Source organism: Mus musculus, chromosome X (genome assembly GCF_000001635.26).
Source record: "Mus musculus strain C57BL/6J chromosome X, GRCm38.p6 C57BL/6J".
NCBI classification, from domain to species: Eukaryota; Metazoa; Chordata; class Mammalia; order Rodentia; family Muridae; genus Mus; species Mus musculus.
Genome location: NC_000086.7, coordinates 62,510,018 through 62,528,156, shown reverse-complemented (window position 1 = coordinate 62,528,156; position 18,139 = coordinate 62,510,018). Strand labels below are relative to the sequence as shown.

The 18,139-nt window shown below is 43.9% G+C and overlaps 1 long non-coding RNA gene across 2 annotated transcripts; it reads left to right on the top strand.

Annotated features, from left to right (window-relative positions):
- Positions 1-1,145: 1,145 nt before the first annotated feature.
- Positions 1,146-17,618, top strand: Tslrn1 (testis specific long noncoding RNA 1). 2 transcript variants are annotated; one of them, NR_045442.1, is made up of 3 exons: positions 1,146-1,329; positions 13,620-13,722; positions 17,159-17,618. It is a non-coding gene; the product is annotated as a testis specific long noncoding RNA 1 (long non-coding RNA). The 2 variants fall into 2 exon arrangements; NR_045443.1 differs by lacking the exon at positions 1,146-1,329 and adding an exon at positions 12,088-12,118.
- Positions 17,619-18,139: the final 521 nt, after the last annotated feature.

Sequence of the window (18,139 nt, the reverse complement as noted above, 5' to 3'; positions counted from 1 at the left end):
AGGATTTTGTTGTGCATGGCACTAGGTTAGTCTACAAAAATAAGCCCTGGAACATCTGCAGTTTTCTATGGGAACCTCGGAGGGGGTTCGGGAAGCAAGGGAATATTGCGGAAAGTGAGGATACTTTCCATGCTGCAATGGCATAGGAGCACTAGAATCCTGGCTGTGCAGGCACAGCGACTGGCCAGGACCGCTTGGGGCTTGTACTGGGGTCCCTGTGCAACTGTAGCCCTGTCAGGGTAGCAATCTTTTGATGATGGGGTGGTAGGCAAGTCACCTAGTAAGTTGTGTAGTGTATAACACTGACTGGGGAGAAGCTCTGGAGATGAGGTATTGGTGTCAGGCAGGAGATCTTGTGTCTGCAGAGCATTTCATTCAGCCCCAGACACAGGGGGCGCTAGAGTCCAGATTTCGCGGGCTGTTTACCCAGAGGGTACCGCGTCTCTGGTGGTTTGTACTTGATATCCTGTGTGCCACCAAGAAATATAAAAGAGGTGAGGATTTTTGTATTTGCAGCGGGAGGGCAGTGAGAAAGAAAAGTAAGTTGAGTTCAGGCTGTTATTTTCTTGACCAATGAGGAAAGAGCCAGAGTGGTGGATACAGTTTTTGAGTCTGTCACAGAAATGGGTGGGGCTAAAGTTCAGGTTTCCCAGGCTCTTTATCCTGTGAGGAACCAGAGAATATTAGGGCTCAGACCTAAGGGCTCAGACCTAATTTCCTGTTTACCTTAAAAGGACTGAGAAAGGGCAGGATTTTTGTGTGTATGGTACTAGGTGAGTCTGCAAAAAAGAAGTTCTGAAATTTCTGCCGTTTTCTATCGAAACTGGGGAAGGGGTGAGTGAAGCAAGGCGGTATTGTAGAAACTGAGGTTACTTTCCACTCTGGAATTGCATAGGAGGGCTAGAGTCCTAGCTGTGCCTGTCTAGTTATTGGCCAGTATAGCTCGGCGCTTATACTGGGGTCCATGTACAATTGTAGCACTATAAGGGTAGCGATCTTTGATGGTGGGGTGGTAGGCAGTTAATTAGTAAGTGGTGTTGTGTATAATTCTGACGAGGAGACACGCCAGAGATTAGGAATTGGTGTCCTGCTGGAGTTCTCGTGTCTCCAGAGCTTTTGATTCAGCCTCAGACATAGGGGGCGCTAGAGTCCAGGCTGCAAGGGCCATTTACCCAGAATGAGCAGTGTCTGGTGGGATCATACTGGATGCTGAGCACCATTCGGTAATATGAATATAATAAGGCTTTGTGTGATTGCAGCGCGAGGCCAGTGAGAAAGAAAAGTCTGGAGGTTTGACAAGTTTCGTGCTGATCAAGGAGGAGGGGACAGGTAGGTGGATGCTGGGGAAATAGAGAGGAGTCGGACACTCCTCAAATTAACAGGTGGAGCCAAAGACTGTGATACCCAGGTGTTTAACTTGTGATGAAACATAGACTGTTTTTGCCCCCTATCTTTTCTGTTTCATTAAGGCACAGTGAGAAAGATGAGTAGGCGGGGTTTTTATTTGTTTGTTTGTTTGTTTGTTTGTTTGATTGTAAGTCTTTTAGTTGTTTTGTTCTGTTTCTTAGATTTTTTTTCTTGTCTCTTCGTTTTTATTTGAATGTAGCAATATGTCAGCCAGCAAAAACAACCTTCCAGAACTTCTGCTATCTTTGGTGGGAAGGAGTGAGTTGTGTAGGAGGGCAGGAAGTACTTTGGAATCCCGTGAACTTTCCTCTCTGTCCTTGGATAAGGGCCCTTGAACAATACACGTGCAGGCCCAGTGTGTGTCCACTGACTCAGTGGGCTTATTCTGGGTCCCATGTGTTGGTAGCACTATGAAGATGGTGAAGACTTTTGTTCAGGGGCAGTATGCAAAGGAGAAAATGAGTTCTAGCTGGTAAAAGGCTGATGAGTGTGTCATGGGGCATGGCTAGAGGTTCAAGATGGGGCCACTTGGGAGATCTTGAATGAAAGAGCTTCCTATATATCTCCATAGGTAAGGGGTGCTAGAGTCCATCCCTAAGGGGATGTTTACTGAATGGTCTGTGTACCCAGAGGGATCAGTGTCTGTAGTGGCTTTACTGGATACCAATCGCCATCGAGGAAACTAAATTTGTTGAGGCTCTGTGTAATTTGCAGCAGGATACCTTTGAGAATGGAAATCCTGTAAGTTGAGGCTGGTTCTTTCCTGACAAATGAGGAGGCCAGACCCATATAGAAAAAGGTGGACTAATGCCCAGGATTCCTAGGCAGTTTATCCTGTTAAGAACCATAGACTGTCCTGTCTCATTTGGGCTTCCATGTTTCTGTGAGGAAGACTGAGATGAGTGAGTATTTGTGTGTGTGTGTGTGTGTGTGTGTGTGTGTGTGTGTGTGTGTGACAGTAGTTTATATGGCAAAAGAAAGGAAGTTCTAGAATTTGTGCTGTACTCAGTAGGGCCCTGGCAGGTGGGCAGGGAAGCGAAAGAATACTGAGAAATTTGAGTTTCCTTTCTAGTCTACACGTGTATAGGAGCACTAGAGTCCTAAGTGAGCAGGAACAGCTATTGGCCAGTTCCCCTTGAAGGCTTATACTAGGGTCCCTGTGTACTCTGTGTGCTGGGCTACAGTAACACTGTAAGTCTGGTGAATCCTTTTGTGATGTGGTGGTAGGCAGGTCACCTAGTGAATTGTGCTGTGTGTAATACTGACTGGGGAGAGGAGCTGGAGATGAAGTATTGTTGTCTGGTGGAAGATCTTGTGTAGAAAGACCTTTCCTTCAGTTCCAGAGGCAGGATGCTCTAGACTCCAGGCTGCCCAGGCTGTTTACCCAGAAGGAGCTGTGTCTGCTGTAGCTTGTACTGGATGCTGAGCTCCATTGGGTAACATGAAAATAATAAAGGTTTTTGTGATTGCAGCAGGAGGCCAGTCAAAAAGAAAAGTCTGAATGGTTTAGCAAGTTCTGAGCTGACCAAGGAGGAGGGAGCAGGCAGGTGGGTGCTTTCTAGATAGATGGGAGTCTAACACACTCTATAGAAATATGTGAAATTGAAAGGGAATGTCCACAGGGTGTTTTCCCTGTGATGAGCCTCAACAACTATCCTTGATCCAACTGCTTTGCCTCTGTCATTTAGGCACACTGAGAAGGGTGAGGATATTTTTTGTTCATTTTTGTTTGTCTGTTTGTTTGTTTTTGAGTGTGGCAATAGCTTAGAGGCAAAAAAAAAATTTCTGGATTGTCTACTGTAGTCAGTAGCAATGGGGAGGTATGTAGGAGGGCTGCAAATATTGAGGAAGGTAAAGGAACTTTCCACTCTGCCATTTTATAGGGCCCTTAGATTCCTAGATGTACATGCCAGTCAATTACTTGTACCTCTTGGGGCAGATATTGGGGTCCCTGTACCTTGGTATCCCTATAAGGATGTTGAAGGTTTTCATGCTGGTGTCCTCAGAAGATCACAAAGTGAGTTCTGACTGAGATACTGAGTGTGTGTGGTGTTTGGGAAGTTCTGGATATGAGGGAAAGTGGCTTCCTGGCAGATCTTGTGGACAAAGAGCATTCCTTTGAGCCACAGGGGTAGGAGGTGCTAGCCTCTAGTCTGCACAGGCCCTGGAGGGAGCAGTGTCTATGGTGGCTTGCACTGAATGCCCAGAACCATTACTTTCATCTGATAATGTTGAAGCTTTCTGTGAGTGGTGTGTGAGACCAGGCAGTAAGAAATGTGTGGAATTTGAGGATCTTTCTTTCCTGACCAATGAGGAGGGGTCATAGGGTCAGTTTTCCAATCTCCCACAGAAACAGGTGGGCCTAAATTCCAGGCTTCCCGGGCTCTTTATATGTGAGGAACCAGAGACTGTCCTGCCTCATAATCACTTTCCAATGTCTGTGAGGAAGAGTGAGACTGGTTAAGATTTTTCTGTGTTTATAACACTAGGTTATGCTGGGAAAAAAAAGGGAGGGGGAGTTCTGGAATTTGAGCTGTTTTCTGTAGGAATCTGGGTGGTGGGTTGGGAGGCAAGGAATACTGAGAAATGTGAGGTTACTTTCTCCTCTGCAATGGCATAGGAGCACTAGATAGCTCTGCAGGTCTAGTTATTGGTTAGTGTCCCTTGGGGTCTTATACTGGGTTTCCTGTAAGGGTAGCATTTCCTTTTGTGATGTGTGATAGGCAGGTCACTAGTGAGTTTGGTAGCGTGCAATACTGACTGGGGAGAGGAGCTGGAGGTGACGTCTTAACATCTGGAGGCATAACCTCCAGGCTAATAATCCAGGTTGTACAGTGACTGTGGTAGTTTGTACTAGATGCCAGCACCATTCTGGTAATCTGAAAATAGTAAGGCTTTTTTCAAGTTGTGTGTCATGCCTGACACGAGAGAAGAAGGGAAGTTCATGTGAGTTGAATCCTGACCAAGGAGGAGGCAACAAAAGAGGTGGATCCTTGGTAAATCGAATCTTCTGGTTCACAATAGAAACTGGAGGAGCTAATGTCCAAGCTAGCAAGGCTGTTTACAATCTGAGGAACAACAGACTGTCAAGCCTATACCTGTTTTCCTGTGTCACCACAGCTGACTGAAAATGCATGAGGATTATTGTGAATGTGGTATTAAGTTATTCAGCCAAATTAAATTCTGCAATTTCTGCCGTTTTCTGTTTGAACAAGAGAGGTGGGAATGTGGGCAAGGAAATATTGAGTAAGGAAAAGAATGTCCCACTCTCTGCCATTGTATAAGATTGCCAGGATCCCAGATCTTCACGCACATTAAAAAAAAACAAAACAAAACAAAACAAAAAAAAACAAGAAACAAACATTGGTTTTATATAGGGGTGGCTGTGCCTCTGTAGCCCTATAAGGAGTTGGAAGGATTTGTGATGTGTGATGATGCAAACCACAAAGTGAGTTCTCACTGGTAGAATAGTGAGTGTAGGGGTGGTCTCTAGGTTACAGTGGGGTCATATGGTAGAGCTTGTGGACGAAGATCTTTGTGTTCACCCTAGAGGTAGGGGGCGCATGTGTTCAGGATGCATCATCTATTTAACAGAGGGAGCAGTGTCTCAGCCTCATTGTACTGCATGTCCTGCTCCATCAGGAAATCTGGAGAAGGTGAGGCTTTTTGTATTTGCAGCGGGAGGGCAGTGAGAAAGAAATGTCTGGGAAGTTTAGTCTGGTTCTTTGTTGACCAATGAGGACCAAGGCAGAGCAGTGGATACAGTTTTCCAGGCTGTCACAGAAATACATGGGGCTAAAGTCCAGGTTGCCTAGGCTAGTTATCCCGTGAGGAACCAGAGATTGTTAGTGGTCATCACAAATTTCCCCTGTCCCTTATGAGGACCGAGAATGGGAGGATTTTGTTGTGCATGGCACTAGGTTAGTCTATAAAAAGAAGTCCTGGAACATCTGCAGTTTTCTATGGGAACCTCAGAGGGGGTTTGGGAAGCAAGGGAATATTGCGGAAAGTGAGGATACTTTCCATGCAGCAATGGCATAGGAGCAGTAGATTCCTGGCTGTGCAGGCCCAGCTACTGGCCAGGACTGTGTGGGGCGTGTACTGGAGTCCCTGTGCAACTGTAGTCCTGTCAGGTTAGCGATCTTTTATGATGGGGTGGTAGGCAAGTCACCTAGTAATTTGTGTAGTGTATAACACTGACTGGGGAGAAGCGCTGGAGATGAGGTATTGGTGTCAGGCAGGAGATATTGTGTCTGCAGAGCATTTCATCAGCCCCAGACACAGGGGGCGCTAGAGTCCAGATTTCGCGGGCTGTTTACCCCGAGGGTACCGCGTCTCTGGTGGTTTGTACTCGATATCCTGCGCGCCACCAAGAAATATTAAAGAGGTGAGGCTTTTTGTATTTTCAGAGGGAGGGCAGTGAGAAAGAAAAGTAAGTTGAGTTCAGGCTGTTATTTTCTTGACCAATGAGGAAGGAGACAGAGTAGTGGATACAGTTTTCGAGTCTGTCACAGAAATGGGTGGGGCTAAAGTTCAGGTTTCCCAGGCTCTTTATCCTGTGAGGAACCAGAGAATATTAGGGCTCAGACCTAAGGGCTCAGGCCTAATTTCCTGTTTACCTTAAAAGGACTGAGAAAGGGCAGGATTTTTGTGTGTATGGTGCTAGTTGAGTCTGCAAAAAAGAAGTTCTGGAATTTCTGCCGTTTTCTATCGAAACCTGGGAAGGAGGTTAGTGAAGCAAGGCAGTATTGTGGAAATTGAGGTGTCTTTCCACTCTGGAATTGCATAGGAGGGCTAGAGTCCTAGCTGGGCCGGTCTAGTTATTGGCCAGTATAGCTTGGCACTTATACTGTGTTCCATGTACAATTGTAGCAATATAAGGGTAGCGATCTTTGATGGTGGGGTGGTAGGCAGTTAATTATTAAGTGGTGTTGTGTATAATTCTGACGGGGAGACACACCAGAGATGAGGTATTGGTGTCAGGCAGGAGATCTTGTGTCTGCAGAGCATTTCATTCAGCCCCAGACACAGGGGGCGCTAGAGTCCAGATTTCGCGGGCTGTTTACCCAGAGGGTACCGCGTCTCTGGTGGTTTGTACTCGATATCCTGCGCGCCACCAAGAAATATTAAAGAGGTGAGGCTTTTTGTATTTTCAGAGGGAGGGCAGTGAGAAAGAAAAGTAAGTTGAGTTCAGGCTGTTATTTTCTTGACCAATGAGGAAGGAGACAGAGTAGTGGATACAGTTTTCGAGTCTGTCACAGAAATGGGTGGGGCTAAAGTTCAGGTTTCCCCGGCTCTTTATCCTGTGAGGAACCAGAGAATATTAGGGCTCAGACCTAAGGGCTCAGACCTAATTTCCTGTTTACCTTAAAAGGACTGAGAAAGGGCAGGATTTTTGTGTGTATGGTGCTAGTTGAGTCTGCAAAAAAAGAAGTTCTGGAATTTCTGCCGTTTTCTATCGAAACCTGGGAAGGAGGTTAGTGAAGCAAGGCAGTATTGTGGAAATTGAGGTTACTTTCCACTCTGGAATTGCATAGGAGGGCTAGAGTCCTAGCTGGGCCGGTCTAGTTATTGGCCAGTATAGCTTGGCACTTATACTGTGTTCCATGTACAATTGTAGCAATATAAAGGTAGCGATCTTTTGATGGTGGGGTGGTATACAGTTAATTAGTAAGTGGTGTTGTGTATATTTCTGACGGGGAGACACGCCAGAGATGAGGTGTTGGTGTCTTGTTGGAGTTCTTGTGTCTGCAGAGCTTTTCATTCAGCCCCGCACATAGGGGGCGCTAGAGTCCAGGCTGCACGGGCTGTTTACCCAGAAGGAGCAGTGTCTGGTGGGTTCATACTGCATGCTGAGCGCCATTCGGTAATATGAAAATAATAAGGCTTTGTGTGATTGCAGCAGGAGGCCAGTGAGAAAGAAAATCTGGAGGTTTGACAAATTTGGAGCTGATCAAGGAGGAGGGGACAGGTAGGTGGATGCTGGTGAAATAGAGAGGAGTTGGACACTCCTCAGATTAACAGGTGGATCCAAAGTCTGTGATACATAGGTGTTTAACTTGTGAGGAACCATAGACTGTTGTTGCTCCAACTCTTTTCTGTTTCATTCAGGGACAGTGAGAAGGATGAGTAGGCGGGGTTTTTATTTGTTTGTTTGTTTGATTGTACCTCTTTTAGTTGTTTTGTTTTGTATCTTAGTTTTTTTTTCTTTTCTCTTTGTTTTTATTTGAATGTAGCAATATATCAGCCAGCAAAAACAACCTTCCAGAACTTCTGCTATCTTTGGTGGGAAGGAGTGAGTTGTGTAGGAGGGCAGGAAGTACTTTGGAATCCAGTGAACTTTCCTCTCTGTCCTTGGATAGGGGCCCTTAAACAATACTCGTGCAGGCCCAGTGTGTGTCCACTGACTCTTTGGGCTTATACTCGGGGTCCCATGTGTTGGTAGCACTATGAAGATGGTGAAGGCTTTTGTTCAGGGGCAGTATGCAAATGAGAAAATGAGTTCTAGCTGGTAAAAGGCTGATGAGTGTGGCATGGGGCGTGACTAGAGGTTCAAGATGGGGCCACTTGGGAGATCTTGAATAAAGAGCTTTCCATATAGCTCCATAGGTAAGGGGTGCTAGAGTCCATCCCTAAAGGGATGTTTACTGAATAGACTGTGTACCCATAGTGAGCAGTGTCTGTGGTAGCTTTACTGGATACCAATCGCCATCGAGTAACCTAAATTTGGTGAGGCTCTGTGTAATTTGCAGCAGGATACCTTTGAGAAAGGAAAGCCTGGAAGTTGAGGCTGGTTCTTTCCTGACAAATGAGGAGGTCAGACCCATATAGAAAGAGGTGGACTAAAGCCCAGGATTTCTAGGCAGTTTATTCTGTTAAGAACCATAGACTGTCCTGTCTCATTTGGGCTTCCAGTTTTCTGTGAGGAAGACTGAGATGAGTGAGGATTTGTGTGTGTGTGTGTGTGTGTGTGTGTGTGTGTGTGTGTGAGACAGTAGTTTATATGGAAAAAGAAAGGAAGTTCTAGAATTTGTGCTGTTTTCAGTAGGAACCTGTCATTTGGGCAGGGAAGCAAAAGAATATTGAGAAATTTGAGTTTCCTTTCTAGTCTACACGTGTATAGGAGCACTAGAGTCCTAAGTGAGCAGGAACAGCTATTGGCCAGTTCCCCTTGAAGGCTTATACTAGGGTCCCTGTGTACTCTGTGTGCTGGGCTACAGTAGCACTGTAAGTCTGGTGAATCCTTTTGGGATGTGGTGGTAGGCAGGTCACCTAGTGAATTGTGCTGTGTGTAATACTGACTGGGGAGAGGAGCTGGAGATGAAGTATTGTTGTCTGGTGGAAGATCTTGTGTAGAAAGACCTTTTCCTTCAGTTTCAGAGGCAGGATGCTCTAGACTCCAGGCTGCCCAGGCTGTTTACCCACAAGGAGCTGTCTCTGCTGTAGCTTGTACTGGATGCTGAGCTCCATTGGGTAATATGAAAATAATAAGGCTTTTTGTGATTGCAGCAGGAGGCCAGTCAGAAAGAAAAGTCTGGAAGGTTTAGCAAGTTCAGAGCTGACCAAGGAAGACGGAGCAGGCAGGTGGGTGCTTTCTAGATAGGTGGGTGTCTAACACACTCCATAGAAATAGGTGAAACTGAAAGGGAATGTCCACAGGGTGTTTTCCCTGTGATGAACCTCACTCAACTATCCTTGATCCAACTGCCTTCCCTGTGTCACTTAGGCACACTGAGAAGTGTGAGGATGTTTGGTTGTACATTTTTGTTTGTCTGTTTCTTTGTTTTTGAGTGTGGCAATAGCTAACAGCCAAAACAAAGTTCTGGATTGTCTACTGTAGTCAGTAGCAACTGGTATGTAGGAGGGCTGCAAATATTGAGGAAGGTAAAGGATCTTTCCACTGTGCCATTTTATAGGGCCATTTGAATTCTAGATGTATATGCCAGTGAATTACTGGTACCTCTTGGGGCAGATATTGGGTTCCCTGTACCTTGGTATCCCTATAAGGATGTTGAAGGTTTTCGTTCTGTTGTCCTCAGAAGATCACAAAGTGCGTTCTGACTGAGATACTGAGTGTGTGTGGTGTTTGGGAGGGTCTGGATATGAGGGAAAGTGGCTTCCTGGCAGATCTTGTGGAGAAAGAGCATTCCTTTGAGCCCCAGGGGTACGAGGTGCTAGCCTCTTGGCTGCAAAGGCCCTGGAAAGAACAGTGTGTATGGTGGCTTGCACTGAATGCCCAGAACCATTTCTTTCATCTTATAATGCTGAAGCTTTCTTTGAGTGGTGTGTGAGGCCAGGCAGTAAGAAAAGTCTGGAATTGGAGGATCTTTTTTTCCTGACCAATGAGGAGGCGTCAGAGGGTCAGTTTTCTGATCTCCCACAGAAACAGGTGGGGCTAAAGTCCAGACTTCCTGGTCTGTTTATATGTGAGGAACCAGAGACTGTCCTGTCTCATTCCTGCATTCCCATGTTCTTGAGGAAGACTGAGAAGGGTGAGGAGTGTGTGTTTGTGTGTGTGTGTGTGTGTGTGTGTGTGTCACAAGTTTAGTTTTTAAAAAACAGAAGTTCTTGTATTTCTGTTGTTTTCTATAGGAACCTAGGATTGTTTTAGTGAATCAAGGGAATATTGGGGAAAGTGAGGTTACCTTCCATTCTGAAATTGCATTGAAGAGCTAGAGTCCTAGCTGTTCAGGCCCAGTTATTAGCCAGTAAACCTTAAGGCTTATATAGGGGGTCCCTGTGCCATTTTAATGTTACAAGTGTGGCAATTCCTTTTTTGATGTGCTGGTAGACAGGTCACCTAGTCAGTTGTGTAGACTATAATACAGACTGGGGAGAGGAGCTAGAGATGAAGTATTCGTGTCTGGTGAGAGATAGTCCAGCCTGATAACCTGGGGCTCAGGGACTCTGGTGGTTTGTACTAGATGTCCATTGCTAGTCTAGTAATATGAAAATAGTAAAGATTTTTGCATGTTCTGTGTCATGCCTGACAGAATGAAATATCTGGAAGTGTATGTTATTCTAGCACTGACCAAGAGGGAGGGAATACACATGTGGATGCTGAGGAAATAGGAAGAATCCTTTAGTACCCATGGAAAAGTGTGTAGCTAAAATCCATGTATCCCAGGCTATGTACTCTCTGAGGAGCCAGAGACTCTCCAAACTGATACCTGTTTCCCTGTGTCACTGAGGCATACTGAGAAAAGTGAGGGTTGTTTATTTTTGTTTTTTGTTTTTTTTTTTGTTTTTTGTGTTTTTTTTTTTTTTTTTTTTGGAGGGAGGACAATAGGATATTCATGAGTAAAAAATAAAATAAAATCAGAAAATTTTACTGGTCTCAGTACAGATCAAGGAGGTAAGTAGTGAGCAAGGGACAGGAACCTGAAGGCACATTCCATTTTGATATTGTACAGCGGCACTAGAATCCTAGCTGTGCAGGTCCCCATTGAGTGTCCAATTACTCCTGGGGCTTATGGTGGATTCCCTGTGCCTTGGTAGCCCAATACGGATGATGGAGTTTTTTTTTTTTTTTTTTTTTTTTTTTTTTTTTTTTTTTTTTTTTTTGCTATGGGGTTGTAGACAGATCATAAAGTGGGTTCTCTTATAATATATTGAGTGTGGGGAGGGGCTCAAGCGCTCAAGGTTCAGATTTGGGGGCACTAGACTCCAGGCTGCACAGGCTCTTTACCCAAAAGAAACAGTGTCTCTGGTAGCTTGTATTGGATGCGGAGTGCCATTCAGTAATATGAAAATGATAAGGCTTTTTGTGATTGCAGCGGGAGGACAGTCAGAAAGAAAAGTCTGGAAGATTTGACTAGTTTGGTGCTGACCAAGGAGGAGGGGACAGAGAGACAGGCACTAGGGAAGTAGGAATCTTGCACTCCTCAAAGAAACAGGTGGAACTAACGTGGAATGTCCCCGGGCATTTTTCCCCTTGATGAGCCAGAGACTGTCCTTGCTCCAACTGCCTTCCCTCTGTCATTTAGGCACAGTGATAAGGGTGAGGACTATTTTAGTGTGGCAATAGTTTAGCTGGCAAAAAGGAAAGTTCCAGAATTTCAGCTGTTTTCCGTATGAGCCAGTGAGGTGGGTCGGGGAGCAGGAAATGTTGAGAAAAGTGAACAACCTTTCAGCTCTGCAATTGTACTGGAGCACCAGAATCCTAGCTGTGCAGGCCCAGGGAATGCCCAGTGACTCTTGGGGCTTATACTGTGTTCCCTGTGCCTTGGTAGCCTTGTATGTGTGGTGAAGGTTTTTGTGCTGGGGTGATATGCAGATCATAAAGTGAATTTTGGTGGGTAGATTACTGAGTGTGTGGTGGGGAGGTTGGGGAGGGGCTGGAGGTGAGAGATTGGGGATTCATGGGAGATCTTGCAGAAAATAAGCTTTTCATTGAGCCCCAGAAGTAGGAGGCACAAGAGTCCAGGCTGCACGGGCTGTTTTCCCAGAGGTAGCAGTGTCTATGGTGGCTTGTACTGGATACTGAGCGCCATTTGATAATATGAAAATGATAAGGGTTTTTGTGATTGCAGCGGGCAGACAGTCAGAAAGAAAAGTCTTGTAGTTTAGACTGATTCTTTCCTGACCAATGAGGAGAGAACAGAGGGAGAGTTTTCCAGTCATCCACAGAAATGGGTGGGACTAAAGTCCAGTCTTCCTGGTGAGGAACCAGAGACTGTCCTGTCTCTGTCTGTGAGGAAGACTGAGAAGGGTGAGGATTTGTGTGTCTGTGTGTGTGGGGGTGGGGGTGGGGGCACTAGGTTAGTCTGCAAAAAAAAAAGTTCAAGAATTTCTGCTATTTTCAGTAGGAATCTGGGAGATGGGTAGGGAAGCAAGGGAATATTGGGGAATGTGAGATTACTTTCAACTCTGCAAGTGTATAGGAGCGCTAGACTCCTAGCTGTGCAGGCCCAGTTATTGACCAGTGTCCCTTGGGCTTATACTGAAGTCACTGTGCAATTGTAGCACTGTAGGAGTATAGGAAGGATGATTTTTTTCTTTTCTTTTCTTTTCTTTTTTTTTTCTTTTCTTGATGGGGTGATAGGCAGGTCCTATAGTTCCTTGTGGCAAGTACAATACTGATTCTGGTAAGGAGCTAGAGCTGAGGTCTTTGTGTCTGGTGGGAGACCTTCAGGAGGAAAAGCTTTCCATTCATCCCCAGATAGAGGGGACACTAGAATCCTGCCTAAGCAGGTCCTTTGCCCTCGGGAAGCAGTGACTGGTGACTTGGGCTTTCTGAATGCCCAAGGCCAGCGGGTAATCTGAAGATGGTGACGCTTCCTGTGCCTTCTGGGGGAGGCCATTCCGAAAGAGAAGTGTGGAAGTTTAGCTTAGTTCTTTCCTGACCAAAGAAGCGGGAGCAGAGAGAGGGGAATCCTAAAGAATAAAAAAACGTTTTTCCAGTCCTCCACTGAAACGGGTGAGGCTAAAGTCCGAGCTTCCCAGGCTGTTTATCCGGTGAGGAGCCTGTGAATGTTCTGGCTCGTACCAGTTTTCTTGTGTTCCTGAGACAGCCTGATAAGAGTGAGGATTTTTGTGAATGGGGTAGTTAGTGATTCAGCAAACACAAAAATTCTGGAATTTCTGATTTTTTTCAGTACCAACTAGGGAGGTGCGCAGAGGAGCAATGGAATATTGAGGAAGCAACTTTTCTTTCTGCCATTGGTATTGGTTGCTAAAATGCTCCCTGTGCAGGCTCAATGTAGGTGGTCTAGAGTTCTGGCTGCTCAGACAGTTTGCCCAGGGGGAGCAGTGAGTGTGGAGCATTTACTGGTTGCCCAGCTCCATAGTGGGGATCTGGAAATGATGCTTTGGCTGAGTTGTGGGAGGCCAGTCAGAAAGAGAAGAATGGCAGTTTAGGCTAGTTAAGTACAGTGAGGGGTGATGGTGGAGGAAGATCCTGAGGAAGTAGAATCTTCAGTTTAAAAAAAAAAACAAAAAACCAAAAAAACAACAAACAAACAAATAAACAAAAAAAACAGTGGAAGGACAAGTCAGAACTGCCTAACCTGCTACCCTAGTAAGTGGCCATTGACTTTCATGGCCCAATATTGTGTAGTAATCTGTACATGAGGAGGCTTTCTGTACTTGTCTGAACTCAGGTCGTCGGGGGAAAGCTCCCAGCTTTAGGAAATGTTAATGGAAGTGGAATGTCAGACACTAGGCAGAGGATGAGCAGATGCTGGGATAATTGATAGCCTTTCTCTCCACAGATACAGAGGGTACCAGCCCCACCTTCTCTAGCAGTCACTTCTAGGAATCAAGTTGAGAGAGTCCTATGCAGTTTCTTGGATTCAATCTTGTTGCCTGAAATAAGTGAGTATTTTTACTTGTTTGTTGTTTTGCTTTGTGAGGGTAATAGATTCAAACCATTAAGGGTAATATATCTTCCCGAAGAGTCATCCCATGAAGGTTCCAGGGAATCTACTCTTTCCTCATTTCAGAAGCTGAGAGAGGTGAAAATTAATTTTTTTAAAAAATTACATCCATTTCACTTTCCTTTTATTCCCTCCAGCTCCACATGTATATCCACAATGCACTTTCTCACATGGCCCCTGAACTCTTTTTTCTTTCATTATTTTTCATATATAGTTCTAAATATACAAATACAATTTTCTTAGTCTGTCTACATTTTCATTTTCCTATATTTATTTGTATATGTCTATATATACATATATATATGTATGTAAATATATATATATGTATACACACATATATAGTTAGTCAGTCAGATATATGTATATATATATATATATATATCATATAGATATAATTTAATACATAACCTCTTGGTACTTTGGACACTGATAGATTGTTTTCATATCCTAGCTATTAATAATAGAGTGATGGGGCTAGAGAAATAGCCCAGTGGTCAAGAGTACTTGTTACTCTTGTTGAGGACCCAGGTTCAATTCCCAGCAAATATCGCAGCTCACACCTATTAGTCACACAAGTTTCAGCAGATCCGATCCTCCCTTCTGAACCCCATAGGCACAAGGCATATGTGTAGTAAACATATATACCTGGAGGCAAAACATTCGCACTCATAAAAATGAATGAAATAATAAAAATCTAATTGAATACAATAAATGGTGACAAAGATCACACCTCAGCCAGTATCTATGTAGATGGCTGTCAAATCCTTAGAACACATGCCAAAAACTGCACAGATAAATCACATGATAGATTTTTTTAAACTTTCTGATAATTCTCCATATTGAGTTCCAACATGATTGTGCTTGTTTGCAATCCAACCAATGGTGAATGAAGCTTCCTTTCCCCCAAACTGTCTCTAAGAACAATTGTTGCCAATTGTTGTTGTTGTTTAATCTTAGCCATTCTGACTAAGTTAAAATGAAATATTAATGTTTTAATTCCTGCCCCTAGTATAACATAATCCTATAGAGAGTAGGTTTTAAACCTATCTAGTCCCTTCTGCTAATCATGACTAGACGATGTTGGTCTGAGTCTGACAGTCTGAGAATGAGCAATGGTAAGTCAGTATGTTCCTCACTGTGGTCAAATTAAAGACCATTAAAGTGCACTGAGGACATTCACTGCAAATTCCCTCCTTCTGCTGAAAAGGTAGGATTCTAAAATTTGTGGACACTTCATGTTTTTATCTGTACAAAGATACAGGCTAGGATGGATAGGTGGAACTGTCTCATAAGATCTCCCAGCATCAAATGGGCTGGAGTGGTTCAGGATGGTGAGAGGACCCCAGAGTGTGATTGGACATCATTACAGTAAAGATGAACACTCTGACATAGATCTTAGTTTCTGAACAGTATAACTGACCTTGTTAAGGGAAGTATGTCAGAGAGGTAGAAGAACACCCTGATCATCATGTGTGATATCAACAGTGGGAGATGTTTTAAGATCAGTCAGTTGCCAAGGTAAGGGCAAGTCACTGTGAGAATTCACTGTGAGAATACTAATAGTAAACTCCAATCCATATAAGGTGAGCCCCCACAGAATGTCCCTGTGTACTCTGTCCCTGATGCCAACTCTTAGAGCATATGGACAGCAATGGTCAGATGTGAAATGTTCATATCTCCTCCAGAAGTTAGGACTTAGATTCAAGTGACAATGAGAGAAAAAGCCAAGGCTGAAAATAATTCTGTTGAAAGATGTTTAAGGCCAGTTCTTCAGCAGAACAGATGAGATCTAGTTCTATGTAGAACACCCCTTCTTATAGAATCCCTTCATATTTTTCTTGAAAAAATATGATTCTTGAAAGTGTAACAATTCAGCAGAGAGGAGGCTGTAAGGGTTAAGACAAGGAACTAGGTGAGTACTAAAATACCTCAGAACTATTGGAACTAAAGAGTTCCGTATCTTCTGTTCTTGGCCATTGAAGAACATTGTAAAATGAGACAGTATGTGGTACATTGTCACTTAATTTAAGAGTAAGAGAGATCAGTTAGAGAGATGAGATTTATGTTTAATTAGACATTGATGGCATGGTTCAGACTATGAAAAATAAAGGTGAATACCGTGAGGAAAGACTGAGGGATTACACACTGTAGGCAACACAGGGTCCAACTTCTGCTGTCTACCTTGGAAGGCCCAGCCTGTACTTTTCAGGCAAGTGAAGAATTGGCTCTGAAGAGGGGACAATATATGTAGCAGTAGAGAGAGAAATCCCATATTCTGACAAGATTTCAGTAAAAACCTAAGTAATTGCTGAGGGCATAATTTCGCCTTCTAGGAACAAAGGTGTCTTCTGCTATATACCTGCCTTGCTGCCAGTAAAGACCTCGGGGTGGGGGGGGGGGGTGTTCACAGTGAGGTGTACACTTTTGCTCACAAAGAAGTGAAGACTTAAGACTAGGGGACAGACTAAAGCCAGCAGAGGGGAAAGTCTCATGTCTGATGTAAGCATGAGGAGTAAACCTACCTCCCACTGAGATCAGGGCAGACTCCTGATAATATGTGACCAGTCCTTCTTGTATCCCAGAGAGAGCCTGGACATGTGTTTTTAGAGATACAAATTCTTACTGTCTTCCTTTTCAAATTTCAATAACTCAGAAATACTCACCTTTTATTTTTTGAAAAATGTGCTCCTATCTAATATATGAATTGGTCAGATACCTTCTCTATTCGCCCTATTTTCCTATATCCCTATTCTCCCCCTTCTCATTACTCCCCCATCCCCTATTCACCACATTTTTCCCTCTCAACTTCATGTTCTATTTAAAAACAAACAAACAAACAAAACAACAAAAACTAACACATTTAGTGCTTTCTGTACATGCCTAGGTGAATAGTCATCTATTTGTCCTGGAAGTCTTTCAGGAGCTGCAATCCTGAGGAAAAAACTGGTCCTCCCCCCTCCCCCCTGGGAGCAGCCATCAATCACTGGTAGCTCCTCAGACAGAGAACCCCATAAGCCATATGGGGTACATAAGATAGTGGGATTTGAGCTGCTTGATTCTTGTGCAGCTCTTTTATATGCAGGCCCAGGCACTCTGAGTTCATGTGTAAACTGCTCTGTTATGTCTGGTAAATACTCTTTCACTGCTGGCATTCTCTATCTCTGGCTCTTAGAATCTTTCCATCCCATAGTCCAAGATAAACCCCAAGCTTTCAGAGGAGCGGTGGGGCTACAGATGGCCCATTTAAAGCTGACACTGAACACTGCATTATCTCTTATTTACCCACAGAAAAGTTCTGTAAGGTGCCTTTTGTCACAGTCATCTGATGTAAACTTTTCAGCTGAGGCCATTTACCCTATTTCTCTATTCCCTAGGCTTTTAAGATCTCTTCATTCACATTTCTCCCTACTGCCTTCAACATGCTTCACGAGAGAATTCCTTCCGATCGCAGCATTGAAGGAGATTTTCTCGACCCAGTTGAATCTCCGGAAGCACTGATTTTACTGATTCCTGTGGATGACTTGGAAGATGATATGGAAGAAATAATCGAAATATATGAAGAGGAGGAGGGAGAAGTGGGAGAGGAAGAGCTGGTGGTGGAGGAGATACTGGTGGAGGAGGAAGAGGTAGAGGAGGAAGAAGTAGAGCTCATAATAGGAAAATACATTCCTGAGAATGAGGAGTAGAAATGAGAAATAAGAAAAAGAGGAAGCAGAGGAGGAAGAGGAGGGAAAAAGGATTCAGTGAAATGTACCTTTATTTGCCAAGCTCATGCAAGAAAACAAAAAAATGTTAACAAATCTTAATAAAGTTTGCTTACTGGTTCATTTACTTAAACAAATATGAGTTGATTTTTTTCTCATTGGGAAATATTGCAAATTTGGGGAAGCTACATGAAAAAGTAAGACACTTCCCAGCACATGCATTATTTTTACCACACAGGGCTCGAAAATTTCCTAGACAGAAGGGTACAAATGTATCCTTTCATTAAAAAAGCATATTTTTCTGATGTGCTGTTCTTTCCCTCATCAGTTTGCCTCTATATAACAATAACAAAACTCAGAAGAAAGAATGTGAGGGGGGTCAAATTAATAATAGTCAAACTAACCTCCATTAATGAATTACCTAGTATATTTGGGCAATATGACATGTGTTCTACAGTCAGTGCATTCTCATTGTGCTGCCTCTTTCCGAGAGAGCAGGTGAAGGCTTCTGGCTCTTTGGAATTATCCAAAGACCACACAGTTAGTATATAATAGGGCTGGACAACAACTTATGTATATCACGTTTTCCCAGTCCTCCTAGCCCAAAGCAGGCCTGTCGATTCTTGCTTCATTTCTCACCATTTCAAAGTG